Source organism: Scyliorhinus torazame, chromosome 1 (assembly GCF_047496885.1).
Source record: "Scyliorhinus torazame isolate Kashiwa2021f chromosome 1, sScyTor2.1, whole genome shotgun sequence".
Lineage (NCBI taxonomy): Eukaryota > Metazoa > Chordata > Chondrichthyes > Carcharhiniformes > Scyliorhinidae > Scyliorhinus > Scyliorhinus torazame.
In genome coordinates this window covers 106,106,973-106,119,039 of record NC_092707.1, presented here as the reverse complement: position 1 = coordinate 106,119,039, position 12,067 = coordinate 106,106,973, and the positions used below count along the sequence as shown (strand labels likewise).

Here is a 12,067-nt window from a genome sequence, read left to right as displayed (position 1 = left end):
ATGCATGGTTAGACACGCAGGCAGTGATCAGGTGATACGGGAGAGGGGGATATAGGGGAGGGGGGATATGGGGACGGGCTGTCGGTGGCTCACTTGCTAGTACGCCCCCGACCTCTGCATCAGTAACCTCCCGGTCCTCAGGTCCGCCAGCCAGTTCCAGGGCCCTTTCCTCGTGTTCGGTCAGTGGCCTCTCATCAGCGGGCCCTCCTCCAGTCCTCACATGCTCCCTATTGTTGTGTGCGCGCTTCTCCTGTGGGGGGGGGGGGTGGGTGGGGGTGGTGGCAGGGGTAAAAGGCAACACTGTTAGGCAGGTATATGAATGCACGCCATCGGTTGCGCGTGCATTGCAGAGGTTAAGGTTAGGGCTGGATTCACTTGGGGATATGGGGGATATGGGGGAGGGGGGATATGGGGAGGGGGGAGATATGGGGGAGGGGGATATGGGGGAGGGGGGATATGGCGGAGGGGGGATATGGGGGGGATATGGGGGAGGGTGGATATGGGGAGGGGGAATATGGGGGATATGGGGGAGGGGGGATATGGGGGAGGGGGGTATGGGGAGGGGGGATATGGGGGAGGGGGGATATGGGGGAGGGGGGATATGGGGGAGGGGGATATGGGGGAGGGGGGATATGGGGGAGGGGGGATATGGGGGAGGGGGGATATGGGGGAGGGGGGATATGGGGGAGGGGGATATGGGGGAGGGGGGATATGGGGGAGGGGGGATATGGGGGAGGGGGGATATGGGGGAGGGGGGATATGGGGGAGGGGGGATATGGGGGAGGGGATATGGGGGAGGGGGGATATGGGGGAGGGGGGATATGGGGGAGGGGATATGGGGGAGGGGGGATATGGGGGAGGGGGGATATGGGGAGGGGGGATATGGGGAGGGGGGATATGGGGGAGGGGGGATATGGGGGATATGGGGGAGGGGGGATATGGGGGTGGGGGGGATATGGGGGATATGGGGAGGGGGGATATGGGGGAGGGGGATATGGGGGAGGGGGATATGGGGGAGGGGGGATATGGGGTAGGGGGATATGGGGGAGGGGGGATATGGGGGAGGGGGGATATGGGGAGGGGGATATGGGGGAGGGGGATATGGGGGAGGGGGATATGGGGGAGGGGGATATGGGGGAGGGGGATATGGGGGAGGGGGATATGGGGGAGGGGGATATGGGGGAGGGGGATATGGGGGAGGGGGATATGGGGGTGGGGGATATGGGGGAGGGGGATATGGGGGAGGGGGATATGGGGAGGGGGATATGGGGAGGGGGATATGGGGGAGGGGGATATGGGGGAGGGGGATATGGGGGAGGGGGATATGGGGGGATATGGGGTAGGGCGATATGGGGAGGGGGGATATGTGGAGGGGGGATATGGGGAGGGGGGATATGGGGAGGGGGGATATGGGGAGGGGGGATATGGGGAGGGGGGATATGGGGAGGGGGGATATGGGGAGGGGGGATATGTGGGAGGGCGATATGGGGAGGGGGGATATGGGGGAGGGGGGATATGGGGGAGGGGGGATATGGGGGAGGGGGGATATGGGGAGGGGGGATATGGGGAGGGGGGATATGGGGGAGGGGGGATATGGGGGAGGGGGGATATGGGGGAGGGGGGATATGGGGGAGGGGGGATATGGGGAGGGGGGATATGGGGAGGGGTATATGGGGAGGGGGGATATGGGGGAGGGGGGATATGGGGAAGGGGATATGGGGGAGGGGGGATATGGGGAGGCTCACCCTGCCTGCTCTGACGAAGTCGTTCACCTTCTTGTGGCACTGGGTGCCTGTCCGTGGTGTTGGGGCCACAGCGGTGACGGCCTCTGCCACTTCCCTCCACAGACGCCGGCTGTGGCGTGGGGCAACTCTGCGGCCGTGCCCGGGATACAGGGCCTCCCTCCTCTGCTCCACCGCGTCCAGGAGCGCCTCCACATCCCGTGACTCGAACCTCGGGGCTGAGCGGCGGCCAGCCATCCAGTCGGGTGTTCCGGTCGGGTGTTCCGGTCGGGTGGGGGGGGAGCAGCGCGGCCTTATGAGCCGTCACGCCGTGCGGCGCGTATGACGCTGCACGGCGTGAACCACGTGCGCAAGCGCGGATCCCGTTACGTCGCTGCTAGCCCATTTCGGGTCGGAGACTTTCGACCCATTTTTCCGACGTGACGCAAGTCGGATTTGCGCCGATCGGCGGACTTTGCGCCGATAACGGAGAATTCCGCCCCAGGTGTGGACGGCGCCGGGGGGGAACCTGCCGTTTTGGCCTGGCCGCTCGGCCCATCCGGGCCTGAGAATAGCGGGGGTGCCGGAGAATCGCCATTTTGGGTGTCTCCGGCGATTCTCCGGCCTGCGGCCCGCGGAACTTGACCGGGCCGTTCCCGCCGCTTGGGAGAATCGCGGGAAGGCGTCGGACCGGCGTCCCGGGAAATTTTGGCGGCCCAGGCAATTCTCCCAACCAGTGTGGGAGTGGAGAATCTCGCCCTAGATGTTCTGCGTGCATCTTTACCATGGCCACAACACAGAACATAACAGTTAACTTCACTTTATACACAGCAGCCTCACAGAGGAGACACTGGGAAAGAGAATGGACAGCAACACTGACAGGCAGCAAAGGCTGAAATAATATCAGGGCTGGAATTCTCTGGCCGTTGGAATTCTCTGTTCCCACCTACTGGGCACCCAGCAGGGTGCATGGAGTGGCTTCTGTGGGAAATCCCATTGACAAGTGGCAGGACAGATAATCCCGCCGTCAGGCAACGGCACAGTGCCGAGAAACACACGGCTGGAAGGGGCCGGAGAATCCAACCCCAGCAATCGTCCTTCATAATGGTCAGGTTAAAAATAGATTCAACATGAACGTGACACAAATAACGGCGGTTGTGGAATCTTCTATGTTCCTGGGTGATATGAAAGCTTATTTAAGAATCGTGTGCTAAGGGATTCATTTGAAGGAAAGAGCATACAATATTAATCAGGCCACAGTTTTTTTGAATGCCCCATTATAGTAAGGATATGGGGCGTCATTCTCCGACCCCCGCCGGGTCGGAGAATGGCCGTTGGCCGCACTGAATCCCGCCCCGACCCCGCCGAAGTCTCCGGTACCGGAGATTGGGCGGGGGCGGGAATCCGGCCGCGCCGGTCGGCGGGACCCCCCGCTGGATTGTCCGGCCCGGATGGGCCGAAGTCCCGCCCAGAAATTGCCTGTCCCGCCGGCGTAAATCAAACCTGGTATTTACCGGCGGGACCAGGTGGCGTGGGCGGGCTCCGGGGTCCTGGGGGGGGCGCGGGGCGATCTGACCCCGGGGGGTGCCCCCACGGTGGCCTGGCCCGCGATCGGGGCCCACCGATCCGCGGGCGGGGCCTGTGCCGTGGGGGCACTCTTTCCCTTCCGCCTCCGCTACGGCCTCCACCATGGCGGAGGCGGAAGAGACTCTCCCCACTGCGCATGCGCGGGAAACTGACAGCGGCCGCTGACGCTCCCGCGCATGCGCCGGGAAACTGACAGCCCCCACTGATGCTCCCGCGCATGCGCCGCATTTCCGCGCCAGCTGGCGGGGCACCAAACGCCATTTCCGCGCCAGCTGGTGGGGCAACAAACGCCATTTCCGCCAGCTGGCGGGGCGGAAATCCCTCCGGTGTTGGCCTAGCCCCTCAATGTTGGGGCTCGGCCCCCAAAGATATGGAGCATTCCACACCTTTGGGGTGGCGCGATGCCCGTCTGATTGGCCCCGTTTTGGGCGCCAGTCGGCAGACATCGCGCCGTTTCGGGTGAATTTCGCCCATAGTCTCCAAATCGGCGAATCCAGCCCGTGATGTTTCGATGGAGTTAAATTTGATTTAGAAGTAGTTAACACCAGAAATGTAAGGAAACTAGGGCAGGATTCTCCATCGGCCAATACTGGAATCGGGAAACACGATTAGGCTGAGAATGGTGCGCGAGGTGAAAATCGTGGCCAGTGCCGGGTACCCGACAGAATGCCATGCTCTGGTACCTCAACAGCGGCGTCAGTGCGTTCTACTCCGCACCTACAGTAAATGACCTTGGCATATCATTAGTGGGCCTGGCCCAGTATTCCCCGGGGCCTCCACAACGCTCCGCCAGGAGAAATTACCGACGGCGATTTTTACTTGTGGTTTCAAAAATCGGGAAGGAGAGAGAGAGAGAGAGAGAGAGGGTCCGAAAAGTGTCCAACGTCACCATAGTGTGCTGACAGTTGTGCTGCTGGCCGGGAGAGCTTCTACCAGGGCCAGGGGGAGTTGTGGGGGTGGTTAGGAGGCGGGCCGTGAGGATATACATATATAGATAGAAACATACATCGAAAATAGAAGCAGGAGGAGACCATTTGTCCCTTGAAGCCTGCTTCGCCATTCATCATGATCATGGCTGATCATCAAGTTCAATACGCTGATTTCTCCTCGCCTCAGCCCTAAAAGGTTTACCCTTTATCCTCAAACTATGGCCCCTAGTTCTGTCGAATCCTGTTAGAATTTTGTAAGTTTCTATGAGATCCGCTCTCACTCTTCCAAACTCCAATGAATAGAATCTTAATCGACTTAGTCTCTCCTCATATGGCAGTTCCGCCATCCCAGGACTCAGCCGGGTAAACCTTTGCTGCCCTCCCTCCACAGCAAGAACATCCTTCCTCAGATCATGGGCGAAATTCTCCCGAAACGGAGTGATGTCCGCCGACTGGCGCCCAAAACGGTGCCAATCAGACGGGCATCGCGCCGCCCCAAAGGTGCGGAATGCCCCGCATCTTTGGGGGCGAGCCCCAACATTGAGGGGCTAGGCCGACGCCGGAGGAATTTCCGCCCCGCCAGCTGGCGGAAACGGCCTTTGTTGCCCCGCCAGCTGGCGCGGAAATGACATCCCCGGGCGGCGCATGCGCGGGAGCGTCAGCGGCCGCTGACAGTTTCCCACGCATGCGCAGTGGAGGGAGTCTCTTCCGCCTCCGCCATGGTGGAGACCGTGGTGGAGGCGGAAGGGAAAGAGTGCCCCCACGGCACAGGCCCGCCCGCGGATCGGTGGGCCCTGATCGCGGGCCAGACCACCGTGGGGGCACCCCCTGGGGCCAGATCGCCCCGCGCCCCCCCCAGGACCCCGGAGCCCACCCACGCCGCCTTGTCCCGCCGTTCAAAAGGTGGTTTAATCCACGCCGGCGGGACAGGCAATTTATCGGCGGGACTTCGGCCCATCCGGGCCAGAGAATCGAGCGGGGGGGGGGGGCCCGCCAACCGGCGCGGCCCGATTCCCGCCCCCGCCGAATATCCGGTGCCGGAGACTTCGGCAACCGGCGGGGGCGGGATTCACGGCAGCCCCCGACGATTCTCCAACCCGGCGGGGGTCGGAGAATGGCGCCCCAGGTCACCAAAACTGCACACAATACTCCAGGTGTGGCCTCACCAATGGCAGTGAAACATCCCTATTCCTACACTCAAATCTTCTCACTATGAAGGCCAACATACCATTTGCCTCTACGGCCTGCTGTACCTGCGCGCTTGCTTTCAGCGAGTGATGCACGAGGACACCAAGATCATGCTGAGTATCCACCTCTCTCAATTTGCACCCATTCAAGTAATAACCTGCCTCCCTATTTTTGTTACTGAAGCAGATAACCTCACATTTATTCACATTATATTGCATCTAGCATGCATATGTCCACTCACTCAGCCCGTCCAAATTCCGCTGAAGCATCCCTGTATCCTCCTCACAGCTCACCCTCCCACCCAACTTTGTATCATCTGCAAATTTGGAGATCATGCATTTAGTTCCCTCATTCAAACCATTAATATATAATGTGAGCAGTTGGGGTCCGAGCACAGATCTCTGTGGTACCCCACTAGTCACTGCCTGCCATTTGGAAAACAACCCGTTTATTCTAACTTTTCGCTTCCTGAAAGATTCAACCTCACCTTGGAGACTTCGGGCGAGCGCCGGTCAGCACAGGTCCCCACAAACGCCGATCAGACAGAATGGCACTCGTAGGAGTATCCCAGGGTATCGGAGGACCCCCGCTGCATGCCCTCTGAGCAGGCTGGTGCCCTGGCACAGCTGGTGCCGCCAGGGTATGCTGGTAATGCCACCTGGCACCTTGGCAGAGACACCTGGGTGCCAGTTGGCACTGCCAAGGTGCCAAGCTGGCAAGGTTTGTGCGTGTGATTGTGTGCGGGTCGCCGGCATGGGTGTTGGAGGGATGCGGGGGTGGGGTTGGGGTGTGGGGGGGGAGACCGGCGAGCGGAGTGCCTCGCTGTACAAAGTGGATCTATGTGCGGCTTTGTCTGTGCGATTTCCGTTCAGGCCCCTTATTCAACTGCGAGCGCCAGGAAACCGCCGGCTAAACGCACTCGCTGGGGACTTTGTTCCCTTTTGGGAGAATCATGCCCATAGTCTCTGAAACGGAGAATCCTGCACCTACCTAGCATGTTACTGAAAACAAACTTACCTTGAACATTCATCAGTTCAGAATTCTATTTCTTGCTTACCAAATTAGTTTGAGAGAGATGGCGTCAGGTTTAATGGGGTCATGGAGATTCCACGTCTTATCCAAAATGGCACTTGGATCCCAGATCCGGATGTCCCGCCCCCATTTCCAACAGATCCTTAACATTGGTGGGAGGACGAGGGTGGGGCCCAACTCACGCACAGGGGAAACCCCGATCCAGTGAGTCATCTGAACTCATTGAGTTCATCAAGACCCCTTTTTACTGAATACGGGGTTTTATGCCACAGTGATGGAGGTAGGTTTATTTTTTTAAGAGTAGACATCAAATAAAGATGTTGGGCGCGATATTGTGGATCGCTTAGCTGAGGGTGAAAATCCTGTTATGGTTGTTAAATCTCAAGAGTGGACCAAAACAGGATTTGCGCCGGCGAGATCTTGATTTAGGATCTGCTCTGTGCCCCCGTCGGTGATGTGGGAGTGATCCAACGGCCACGCTGCACCGGAAAAGCAGCTGGCCGCAGCGCATGGTGGCCCATAAAAGCTGGGAGACCACGTTCCCGGGATCTACCCGGCTCGCAATGCCTCACAAGATCCAACACGATCTCCGAGACGTGCGATGTGAATTCCGCCCATTGTGGGTGGGATCACGATTTACCATATCTGCATATTAGAGCGAGACGGCTAGTTTCACTCTAATGTTCCGATTTCCGAGGCACCCGAGGCTTTGGGAATCATCCCCTTCGCCTCAGAAACCTTCCGCAAGCGCCATCGTGGGGCTCTCCTAGGGGATCAGAGGTCCCCAGATACAAGCTCTTTGGGCAAGGTGGTGCCCTGGCACTGCTGGTACCACCTGGGTGCCAGCTGGCAGTGAGGCAGGCATTACCAGGGGGTACAACTAGGGGGGGAATACTCCTCCATTCGGGGAAGGGGATTCCCCTTATATGGTGGGGGGGGAGAGGGGCGTGTGCTGATGACAGCATGGTGGGGGAATGGGGGGAGAGGGGTAAGAGTGCCCCCAATGCTTCCATGATGTGGTGGGGGCCCTGATGCTTTTGGGGGAGGTGCCCATGGGGAATGGGAGGAAGTTTTCCTTCGCAGATCAGGGCGCCATCCGATGTCTGTGCAGCTGGCCATGTCAATGTCTATCAGGCCCGGCCCTGCCAGAGTAGCAGCACAAACGGACCTCCACAATTTTTTTTTGACAATCAGGAGATCTGGTCAGAAAATGAGGCTGTTCTGAAGAGAAACACGCCTGTTTTCAATCAGAACCTGGCTGCCATTTTTTGGGAATATTTTGGAAAATTCTGCCCAAGATCATTGGAACTGTCAGGTTGTCAAGTTATTTAAGTTTTGGGGAAAAACGAGTTGGAAAAAAATTGCAGTTCCACTTGTACTTTGTGTTTCTTGGCATAACCAGAAGTGCGATGATAATAGCATTATCATTGCATGACTGCTTCCAAAACCTATCATTATCACAGTGGGTACTGCAAGCTCACAGTTCGACTGATAGGTTATTTATAGCAAAGGATTAGCTGTCTTTGTTATGGGGTTATGACTTCTTAGTTGCAGGCATGATGCTGGACGCTTTCCAAGTATTTGGAACAGTATATATGTCCAATAAAAATGGAAATAACTATCGCTTCTCGGCCTTTTGGCTGAGATGAGTGTCATGTGAGAGTACCTTTACGAAATGGGTGTTTATAAATGGGTGTGTATATAAATATCTGTAGTGAGAGTACCTTTAAGAAATGGGTGTTTATTACTGCAGTGATGTCAGAGAGTGGATGGAGCTGGGCTTTCTGTCAGCCTTTTACTTTCGTTTTAGGCTGTTTGCTGCAGGGTGTGTTTTAGTTTCGTTTTCAGTGTTGGAGCTGAAGCCAGACCAAGCAGGTATACTGCTGTTCTCTCTGCCATCAAAGACTATCTCCTGATCATTTGGTGAATTCAGAATGATAAATGTTTTCAGTAGTGACTTTTACCTGATGTGCTTCTGATAAAGGTTTTGTTTTTAAGTCTTATGGATGTTTAAAAGGAAAGCTTAAAGGGTTACTTAGTGTTGTAGTCTTTGGGGGTTGTATTTGAATTAATGGTTGCCAAGGTGAATGTACAGGGATCCTAACACATATTTTGTTACACTCATTTCGAAAACCACCCACATCAAATCTTCCATAAAATTGATGAAGATCAAGGACTAAGGTACGATAGTCCACAAGCACATTGGGGCGGGATTCTCCGTTGCCCGACGCCGATATCGTAATCAACAATCGGGCGGAGAATCCATCCCGACGCCCAAATCGGGGGCGGCGCCGGTTTGACACCGGTTTTCGAGAATCTGCCCCCTCTGAAATGGCGTCATCGCGTTGCGCGGCGCAAGCAGTTGCAATAGTGTTGGCACGTCATCAGCATGCCCTCCCGCGATGCTTTGCCCCTGATGGACCATGTTCCCGACCGCGCGTTTGATGTGTGGTCTGAGCGGTCGGGAACTGGGCGTGGCGGCTGCGGACTATGTCCAGCATCGTCACACTCAGCTGGGATCCGTGCCGCTGTCCGGGGGGGCTTCTGCGAGGGCTGGGGGGCTGGTGGGGTGTGTCAGGGGGTGGCCTGTGGGGTCGCACTTGGCAGGTCAGGTCCGTGCATAGCCGGCAATATGTTGTACGGCCCGACTACTGCAGGTTATTGCCATTCTCCAGTGAGGGAGCTGGGGGTTTCACCCCATCCCACTGCTAGCCCCTCACCGGTCCCGGAATTGGTGACGGTTAGCCGCCAATTTTGGCATCGTAAAATGCCCGCAAATTCTCCGTTTCAGCCGGCACTTAGCCGCTGAAACGGAGATTCCAGCCCATTTTGTTAAGTCCTTCCCATGCTTGCTGCCACAGTCGGGGGTGGGGGGAGCCGTTCCGCTAGCAGGGGAGGGTTCGGCGGGGGCTTTGGGGACTAGTGGGGGGGGGTGGTCCGGGGGTGGCGAGGGGGGTTACATGGGGGCAGTTTTTGGCAGGCCAGTTCCGCGCGCGCCATTGGATTTCCTGAAGGCGTGGGATGCCCACAATGGGAAAGCCCATTGGTCGGCTGCTGGGACAGAGGATCCCGCTGGCGGCGGGGGCGCGCCGCTCCAGAAAATGGGTCCGGCGGGAGGGAGAATCCCTCCCATGCACTAGTCAGACCGTGTCAATGGATAGTCATCAGCATCAAAAGCGCTCCAGCATCCCTAATGCCATTCATTAACTCGGTCCAGGTCGAAGATTGAACCTGCCTTTTTCCGGCAGTTAATTACTGGGGCTGTACCGAAGCTCAATCTTTTGGCCGTTGCGATTCTTTGTTGCTGCCGGCAGCGGACCCCGTCCGTGGTTTCTGAGCGGCGAAGGGGTGGCTTCCATTTTAAAGTGTCTGTTAACTCGTGTGGATCACCACACCAATCACAAAAACACCGGCCAATCAGTGACACTAAAACCGACCATGTGCTCCTCCCTGCTCTCCTTTGTCCACATCTGAACTGTCTTCAGGACACGTCTTTCACGCTCCACACGCTCTCTGTATGTTGGTAGCAGATGAATAGCCGTATTGTAAGAACCCCCCCTCCTGCTCCACTGCGATGACCCGCTTGATCCCTCCGTGGAGCCCCTGCTGAGGGGCGGAGGCCTAGCAGCGTGGCTCGTTAAATCAGACCGATAAAAGCCGGCCAGGAGGGGAATTGGCATCTGCGGGTGGTCCCGGCTGGGACTGGGCAGACTGCCCACTGCTTTGTGACCTAGCATGTCTTTAACGAAATAAACCTTTAAGTTTGGACCTCCTCGGGTTCCCGTGATCACAATAGTTTTGATTCGATTTCCCAAGAGGCGGTCTCCACACTGCCTTGTTTGCGTCCACTATATTTCCATAACATTGATCTGGAAAGCAAGTTGGACGGGTGGGACTGGTGACATACTGGCAGAGTGGGAAGGTGCACTGAGAGGGAAAAAAATATTAAAATCTTCCAAGTATAAACACCGACTGGTCAGCCGGTCATGAAAACTATTCACAATCCTTTCAGCAGACTCTTTACTGTTCAATCCAGGCATGAAAACCAGTCTAACTGTAACTTGACCAAAATCGCGTGGTAAATAAAAGGCCCTGAATCCGGCAGGGCGGGCATCTCCATCTCTGGGATGCCGGATCTGCGCTCCCCAATGGGGCAGAGAATTGGAATCAGGGCAAAAATCAGGGTCAACACCTGCTCCACCCCCCACTGGCGATATGAATGAGTTCCACATTACGTGTGTGTGGCAGAGGTCTTTGTGTGGAAGTGTTGGGGAGGTCTGTGTGTGGGGGGCGGTCTTTGGAGGGGTTCTTTTAGGCAAGAGGTCCTTGTGGGGGTCTCTCTATTACAGGAGTCCCTATGGGGGTCCCCTATTACAGGGGTCCCTGGAGAGGGGTCCACCTATTACAGGGTTCCGTGGGGGTTGCGGGTCGGGTCACCCCCGTGCTTGGGCGGTAGGGGAGGGATCCAGGCAATCCAGTGGGGGGGGGGCTGCCATGCGGTGCAGGGGGGAGGGAGTTTGTGGTCGATTTGTGCTGGGGGCGGTCGTGACCGATCTGTGGTGTGGATGGGGGTGGTCGTGGTTCATTTGCGATGCAGGTGGGATGCCAGCCGTGGGACTCCGCTATAGGGCTACCTGTTTAAGAAGGAGGCCGAATATTGGGATTCTCCCGGGAATCCCCTCCTACGTCATGCCATGCATGAATTTACATGGCAAGGAATACGGAATTGCATCCTGCTTTACGACCACAAGGGGATCATAAAACATGTGCAATTCAGTTCTGGCGGGGGAACCTAGGGCTGGATTTTCCGTTTCAGTGGCTAGGTACCGGCTGAAATGAAGAATTCACCGGCGTTTTACAATGGCTAAATCAGCAACGAACCCTTCCCGATTCCGGGACCAGTGAGGGGCTAGCAGCAGCGCCGGGCGAAAGTGCCGCCTCCGTGCCGGAAACGGCTGGAGAATGGCCAGGTCCGCGCCGCGCATGTGAACGCCGACGACCTGCAGTGGCCGCGCCGTACAACATGGCGCCGGCCGTGCACGGACCCAACCCGCCATCCGCCACCCCATTGGCCACCCCCTGGCCACCCCCACCAGTCCCCTCAGCCCTCACGGAAGCCCCTGCAGCCAGCAGCACGGATCTCGGCTCGACACAATCCGCAACTGCCACGCCGGGGTACCGACCGCTCAGACCATACCTCAACCGCACCGTCGGCAAACCGGCCTATTGGGGGTGGAGCATCGCAGGAGGGCCTGCCAATGATGCGCCAACAGCGTTGCAATGGCATGCGGCGCACAACGCAATTACACCACTTTCGCGGAGACAGAGCATGACTGACCGGGGTCAAACCGGCAACGACCCCGATTTGGGTGTCGGAATAGATTCTCCGCCCAATCGCCAATTACGATATCGGCGTCGGACAACAGAGAATCCCGCACAGGGTCTCCCAAACTGAGAATCCACCCATCATCTTAGGTACACACTGGATCGATAATAAAGCAGGATCTTTAAATGGTGGCTAATGAGCTCAATCAGATTACTGAAGACAGTATAAGCTAGGCACCCATTTGGACCTTTTATCGAGTTGGCAGCACAGTAGCACAAGCCATA

At 57.3% G+C, this 12,067-nt stretch overlaps 1 protein-coding gene across 1 annotated transcript in view; it reads right to left on the bottom strand.

Annotated features, from left to right (window-relative positions):
* The window catches only part of LOC140410765 (glutathione hydrolase 5 proenzyme-like), a 192,052-nt gene that overhangs the window by 16,367 nt on the left and 163,618 nt on the right, over positions 1-12,067 (bottom strand). The gene's annotated exons all lie outside the window — the stretch shown is intronic.